Source organism: Dermacentor andersoni, chromosome 2, assembly GCF_023375885.2.
Source record: "Dermacentor andersoni chromosome 2, qqDerAnde1_hic_scaffold, whole genome shotgun sequence".
NCBI classification, from domain to species: Eukaryota; Metazoa; Arthropoda; class Arachnida; order Ixodida; family Ixodidae; genus Dermacentor; species Dermacentor andersoni.
In genome coordinates, this window is record NC_092815.1 from 58,040,596 (window position 1) to 58,048,855 (window position 8,260).

Below are 8,260 nucleotides of genomic sequence, written 5' to 3' on the forward strand. Positions count from 1 at the left end.
TGTTCATAAAAAAATTTAGCATGAGTGGTATTGCTTTGCATATATTGACACGCGCACTTGTTTTAAAGCGAAGCTTTTACGGCTAGGCGAAAGGAAAATCCGTCTGTCCACACCTTTATACCGAAAACTCATAAGCAATGGCTCGCGCGTCGTACTCTTCTTCCACCGCTGGCTCCGTTGCCACTCCTCATGCCAGCGTAAACTTTCACTTCTCTTCTGTCGTCGTAATGGGGAGGCCATATTTACGGGGGTATGAGACATTGCTAAAGGGGGTATCAGCCATTGATTGTCTTACGTGACGGACAGATTTAATTATGAAGGCATTGAAATATCCAGAATCGCAGGCGCAATGATGAGCGGATTCTGCTAACCACGCCGCCGAGTAAATTGGAGACATCGAACGCAAGCGACAACGGCGGACTTCGGGCATACCATCGCTGACGTCGTTCTCCCCGTTGCAGAGGACTAGTGTGTGACCTGATTCAGAAACACAAAAACGTAACCAATAATTGAGGAATGCTTTAATGCACCGTCCCGATTAACCTAGTGATAAACACCGGAGTCACACGTTCCCGCTTCGCTTGTTAACCATCTGCACGGAGTGCTTGGGCGGACATTTATTATCTTTATCCGGTGAATGCGTTCCACTGGATCACAGATATTGAAAGCTACTGTTCAGCGCAAAACGCGTATTTCTGTATCGAAAGTATTTCAATTGTTATTGCTGGTTGTATCTGCTTATGTCTTGTTCACGTCGTACAACATTTTTCACGTCGCATGGTCACGTGATGAATGTTGTACATTCTGGAAGGCACTCGAGCACTACGCGGGTCACGTACAAATAGCCGACGCGCTTGACCAGGGCCGCTGTCTTGTACCCGTTCGAAAAGCCAACGTTCGGTTTCGTCTCACGTAATTGTTGTAGGCCGCGCCGATATCGCGACCTAGGCCAATCAAGGCCAATAGCATGAGGCGAGACCGAACGTCGCCTTTTCCAACGCGCACAAGACAGTGGCCCAGATTTCGAATAATGGACGAGTGTGCACGTAGCTATCATTGTGCTTCGTGTTGGCTGATATTACTGAGCACAGGTTCCGCAATAAACAGTCAGTCTTGTGACATGCGTTGTGCGAATGTGCAGTTATTCACCGTTACGACAGCGGGACAATGCCATATGTATTTAGCTATATACACGCATACTCGACAGCAGCGGAATGTGTAGCCCCGAAAATCACTCAACTACGTGGGATACCTGTGAATGTGAAATACTTAGCTGAGCTCTAAAGAAAAAAAAATTAAGATTAGCCCGCAACACGACCCAACTACAGAAAGCAGCAAATAGAGCAGCAATGGCTTTTCTCAACGAATCCATGCCATAAACTCATAAAGATACGTGCGGTTACGTACTGAGTCGCCGTCATGAAAAGCGAGAAACGTCGACATGACAACGGCGGTTAAATAAATAAATAAATAAATAAATAAATAAATAAATAAATAAATAAATAAATAAAATGCGACCACAAAAAGGCATAGAAAGTGTTGTAAGCGAAATCCAGGAGAACATATTGAAGCGGGAGCTGTAATTGAATCTCAGCTCCATGAAAGCGTTTTCATCTGTTGCGTAAGGCGGATACACGAAAAAGCAACTTTTCCCGCCGATCCAACATGCAATGCTTGCACAAACGTTGGATAACAGAGCAACGACCGTGCACACGAAGCAAGTTCACGTGGAATATGGAGAAAAAAGAAAGACTTATTGGCACATGAGAATTATCTGTTGAATGCGGCCATCGAACACAGCGCCGAGCTCGGTGACCCTTTACAGCGTGGTAGAAGTTGGTGTCTCGACTCTGCATGGCATCTCACTGCAGGAGAACTTAAATTCTGTCTATATTCACTGCGTTTAAATAATGCTCCACTGCGATTGGCGAGTTGTGCTTTCGCCGTCCTTTCAGCGCTCATATGTAGATGCTGATATGAATGACCTTTTTCTTAAGACACTGCTCCCTGGAATTGTTCAGGAATGCAGCAGTACAGTGAGTAACTCCGCAAATGGACATAATTAGTATGCTCACACGAATCCAAGTGGCATGGCTATTGGTGGAAAGCGTAACTGCTGGAAACTTGGCCAGGAACTATACTCTTCAGAAAAGCCATTTTGCAGCTAATAGAGAGCTTTACCAGGTCACTGAAAGTGTGCGTCAATACTAGGATAAGAACTGCATGCAGGGTGAAAATTACATTGTATGTTTATGCACTGTGTATGTCTATGACATTGTAATATATGCGCCTTTCTCTCTGTATTTCTATATTGCAAAATTTTGTGATTTGAACTCTCATCCTAATGCTATTTTATAGTGAATCATTTTTACCTACGTGACACTGTGTAATACGTTTGTATATTACTCCTATCAAAATGAGTAGTCGGGACCATCTGCTGGGACCAAAATCTTCTTGTTTCTTCGCGTCAGTAAAAAAAATGAGGGAAAAAAATCCCAACGAATGAGTCATCAAAGGTGCAGTCCTGGAACGTCAAAAACTAACCATATACTAAGTAGTATCATGGAGCCCGTTGCATAGGTACCGCGACGAAAGTTGCAACTCAGCCGCAAAAGTAAACATAGCAAAAAAAAAATATATGCGATAAGTACTAGCTCGTTCTTTGCGTGTCGAGTACTCAGGCAGGCACTCCCAGCACCGTACCTCGGCCACACGTAATCCCGAAAGAGCAAAATCGTGTATACCCGCAGCAAGCCGCTGTAAACAGCGAGAAGCGGCGGCAGCTAACTGCTTTCCGCACCAAGTCCTGTTCCCGGGGCTCGGTGGTGCGGGATGCCTCTCCCTGAACGAGGTCCATCCATTGATTTAACACGAATGCAGTAGCGACGCATTAGCTCCCTTCGTCTTCGATGGCAGCTCGGGCCAATCACTGCGTCGTATTTCTTGCAACAAGCTGTACCCGTTGCCGCGATTTCCACTTTCACTACTGGCACATTTAGAATTACGTGGCAGCCTTTGATTACTGTAGTATGCAGCCTCTCAAGGGCTTGAAAGCAGAAATATTATTTAGTTTTAATCATTCACCACAGGAAGTGTCTGCAGATTGTTCAACCTTTAAAGAACATTTGGTAGGTGTTACCGTATATATGAATAATAATGAATGCGACAGGCACCTGTGTCAACGCAGAGACAATAGCCACTAAGAGGCTAGCCAGATCAATTTTAGAAGATGTGAGTGCATGATCCAACGGCCAGTGACCAAAACCAGAGGCCGAACTCACGACGTTGTTGCCTATTACAACTGTTTATCACCGGACGACGACCTATAATGTTTCGCAACCTCTTCGCGCGAACCACTTTAGCGTAATACTTCCTTTGTAAATATTGACACGTGGACTCGTTTATCTTTTACGGGTGAGCGCTTTTCATCGTCTAACAAATGTTATCGCTTAGAGCGGGACGCGCCCTCGTGTATTGGAAGTTTCTCGAATGTTATCAATGATTCTGTTATCACCGAAGCTTTTGGAATCTGATTGCATGTGCGACACGAATTGTGTAGACTTTTCTGGAAGACACACGGGCACCACCGCTTACTCTGGACCCTTCGAGAACTCGTGTATAAAAGCCGACGCACTTGGCCATATTTTCGACGATCGCCGACTGTGTTCGGCACTATCGGCGTTCTTTGAGTGTAGCCTGTATTTGAGGGAACAAGTTCGCCCAATAAAACGCCAGTTTCGTCATTCCCAGTTTTGCTGCTTTCTTCACCGTCACTACTACGTGACAATAAGGAAGGCTTCAAATTTGTAGACGCTCCCGCTCGCAAGAACTGTTTATTATTACCTCTAGCGTACGAGCTCTTTTCTTCGAAAAAGTAGATAAAAACAAGTAGTACTAACTGCGCCGTCGAAAAATCTGTGGAAAAACAAGTTCGAACGTGTGAAGGTAAAAAAAAGCAACAGAAACTGAGCGAAGCAAAGAAACATGACAAACGGCGCAGGTCCCACCGAGTAAGTGCTATAGGAGTAAGTGCTTGTAGTGTCCATTCCTTGTGCTTAGTTGTAGCACTACCATGATTTTATCATGGAACCGTACCAACTCATCCAAATGTTAACCTTGCTGCTTTCTTGTAATCGGCCACACTATCTCCTCCCACCCCCCTCATTCCCAAATTCTTCCTTTCTTCAGCCTGGAACGGAGAGACTTATGGTCAAAGTTTCATTTTAGACATTAAATGGGCATCAATCACCGTCAGGGAAAGGAAATGACACTGCCACTTTTATTCTCCTTGTTTGGTTTCTAACTTAAGGTTCTTATCTATGTTTATCCTGAGTGTGCCATTCTCACCCCCACGCACGTAGAGGAAAGAAAGCAGTCAGCCGAAGCACAGAGATGCTATGGTGTTCGATACCTTCATTCACATGGCTCTTACTTATTCAAGATATCGTTCAACCGCTTAACCTGATCCTCCAGTGATGCACCAAAACTCTCCAAAACTGCGAGCAAGTGCGAAAAATTCGGCATATCAATGTGTCAGACAGATCCCCTACACCGCACTCAGGGTGCGGACATTTCTTTTCAATTTATTTTTCTCCACATACGACTTGGACATCGAGATTGCTCTGAAAGCGCTATCTTGTGAGCCCCCAAAATGGCTCATGTTTCCTTCAAATATCAAATGTCGACCAGAAAGATGGAATCATCCTTGAACGGTTTATTTATGCGCGTTTGTTTACAATATATTTAATATATAGAACTCCACGCATGTTGCTTTATAAGTGCAATTCATTCTTGCTTATGCTATCACTTTCCTGACTCATACCATCAGCTCAGATTTTGTGCGTCACTAGACCTATATCATCGAGAGTATGACAACGTCATTGGAGAAAATTTCTCACAAAGTCACAATTATCAAATGATCACATTCTCATCCCATGAAGTAAGAAGCACAAGCAGATATGAACTCTGTAGGTATTAGCGAGTGAATGTACTGCTATATTTAATTGGAGACAGCTGTCATGTCAACAAGAACCACTGGTCATGAATACATTGCCTGAGGAGCTTTTTCATCTTAGAAGGAACCTTGACTGGCTGCAGACAATGATCCAGTGCAGCGTGTTTTTGATTTTGCTATCACATGGGGCGCACTAACGCAACGACCAAAGGGTCATGCACCACCCAGTGGTACACGCCCTGTCGATAGCAGTGAAAGTGCCTGTGTGTGTGCGAAAGAAACAAGGATGTATTTTTTAATGGGTGCTGTAGATGTTTACCTTATCATGCGCGTAGCTAGCTTGCCACTTCGGATGAAATCGGTGATGCATAAAACGGCTTACTCATAAAGAGTACACACGCACACAACGCACACAAGCATAAGAAGAACAAGCTCACATGTTAACAAACATCGGGAGCGTCTGGTTCAGGCGAGTGTATCTCAGAAATACTAATAGCACATTCGTTGCACCCAGAGCAGTAGCAGCGCTACTGCAAGGTCCAGGAATATGTTGCAGCTCGATGGAGCTGCCATGTAAATTTAAGCCATATTGCAACTGTACTCTTGGCCCAACAAAGCGCGTGCCAACGCGCTAGACGAACTGCAAGTCATTCCGCACATTTCACACATTACACAGTGGTGATCCCGTTAGTTTCAGTTTATGTAGGCCATATGTTTAAACGAATACGGTATGTACACGTACAGTCAGGCCTTGCAATGGCACTTGTCATGTTAAAGTCGCATTGTGTGTCAACAGTTGGAATGATCACACGAGATAGCACGTTGAGAGCGCCATGCAACGCCTACCGAGGGCAGACCCATTCATTTTAGAGAATGGCGCTGGTACCAGTTGTGATGAGGCGCCATGCACCACTCTAGCATGGCTAACAGCGAGTATGTTCAAACGACCAATGTTCGAAAGGTCTGTGGGATACCGCAATCTTTAATCACGTTGAAGTCATCTACCTGAGCCTGAAACTTATACATCTAGCCTTGGGGGCTAGCTCCCATTCATATAACTTGGGCACAGTGTCGAACACTTACCCACGAAGTCCACTTAGCACTTATCGTATGCCGCTTACAAAAATGTATCTGATTGGTACCGTCTTCTGGCTCCAATATTATACTAAATCCGTACTAGGAAGTGTACCATACAGAACTAGAAATAAGTAATGGAGAGTAACTGACACTCAGAAGTCATTTAGTGAGAATAAAATAACTTCAACGTAAGCATAAACTAAAACAAATGAGAATCGCGAATGCAAGACCAAACGAAGACAAGACCTGGAACGGCTAGCAACTTCCGCCTGTATCACAGAAAAGACAATTAGTTGGTGAAAATTCAATATTTTTTAAAAGCCGGCATAAGCGAAGATAGCGGTGGAAGGACAAACACAAACGCCGAATTTCAACGGAAATCTCAGGCTGTAGCGGAGAAAATCAAATACAAGAGCTATCTACATATGCGAAAGAGAAGGCAGAGTCAATCTGTCAGTTATGGACATGCGTGTTGACTTTCGGAGAAAAACAATCCAACTATGACAATTTTTCTTTTTTGGAGCATAATCACAAAGGCTAGCTGACATGTGCTGATGCAATCACTCACATGGCACGCTTCCACCACAATACAAATTTCTTCGTTCCTATGTCTAAGAAATACTATTTCGAACTTGGGCGCTGATTGCAATCTAGAATTGGAATGAAAGTTTAGACGTGGTTCTAACGGTCAACGACCGTCTACGCCCCGTTGTGATCCAGTTCTGGGGTGATGATTCACAGTCGAGCGTCGCTCAGGTCACTTGCTTAAGCCGCCCGGGCGCCTAAAACACGGTAGCTGACTACGCTATACCGGTACTACAACTACGGTAGCCGACTACACTATACAGAACTCCAACTGGCTCCATGGACATGGGAGCACACTCCACATCGGATCACATTACACGTCTCATCTCAATACATTCTAAGCACGAAGAATGCACCAAAGATGCCCGCATTTTAAGCAGTTTATTTCCCCAAGGTAACTATACGAAGTAATCTGATGACTGTGTCTCCGTCGATCATAATAGTTTAACTGTTCACAATATCCCACCCATGACGTCGCACAGTTACGCCGGAGTATTTCGCCTCGGTTGTGACGCAATCGGTCCCTCATACGATGCAGCTACGTGGCAATTGGAAATCTGAAGTCGACGCTGTTCCCACGGAAGTCCTCGACGTTGACCCGTTTCACCAATTAATGGGCTCTCCGTGACAGTCAGCTTGCAACGAGTTGAGAAGCCTGGCCATGATGATTGTTCCACAAAATTTGGCGGTCGCCGTCAGCTCGAAGGGAGCTTTGTTGACCCTCAACAGCCGGCGCCGGGCTGCGTCATCGTCTATAGGCGGGCCCTGATCGAGTGGTTGCTTCTTGGGAAGTATCTAAGGAGCGCCTATTGCCGTTTTGAGAGATAACAGCTCACCTACGCTCTGATTGAGTCGGCAGCATATCTGCCCCGTGCGACATCAACAAGAACTAAAGGTAATACTTAGTCCAACGTTCGACGAAAGCTTCTCAGGTGAAGATGGTACTAGCTTAGGCACTCCTCGTTCTCGTTTGACCATAAAAGGCATACAATTAGTTTCTGTGATACGGCATTCTGCAAACAAGATATCACATTTCTAAAGCCGTCCCTTGCCATTGCAATTACCTGCTCTTAATTTTTCTGTGAAGCAGTGTATATTTTTCCTACTTATTGCTAGGAGTAAAAACACAGTTGACCCGTCTCGACCTTTCTAAGCTTGTGAGACAAGGAATGAACATAATGTTTACCCGCTGTGTTCTTCGTGGCATCAATGTATTCTGGTACCTTGTATCGACTAAAAGGCATGATGCCCCTTTCCAGTCGTTTGTAGATAGTTGTCAAAGGTAGTTGTTATGCCAGTTAGAAGGAAAACTACTTCTATCGAACGAATATCCGCCCACTAAAGCTCACGTTAATCCTACGTACAAAAGAATTGCTAAGAGAGGAATTGGGGCAAGACATGGTTACTTACTCTTTTTTTACGAATTTCGAATGCATGTAAAAGAAGTCCAGCAAACGTTTCGGTGATCCGGAGCAATATTTCCAATGCACATATTCATCTAGGAATTTGCAGGCGATATCTAGAATTTGCGTGCTGTTTTAACTACGTTGTTTCAAAGTGAATCACACCCACTTCGACCCTTCTATTTCTTGCAGTAAATTTGTTGGTCACGCACATTTATTGTTCGAAGAGCAAACCAAATAG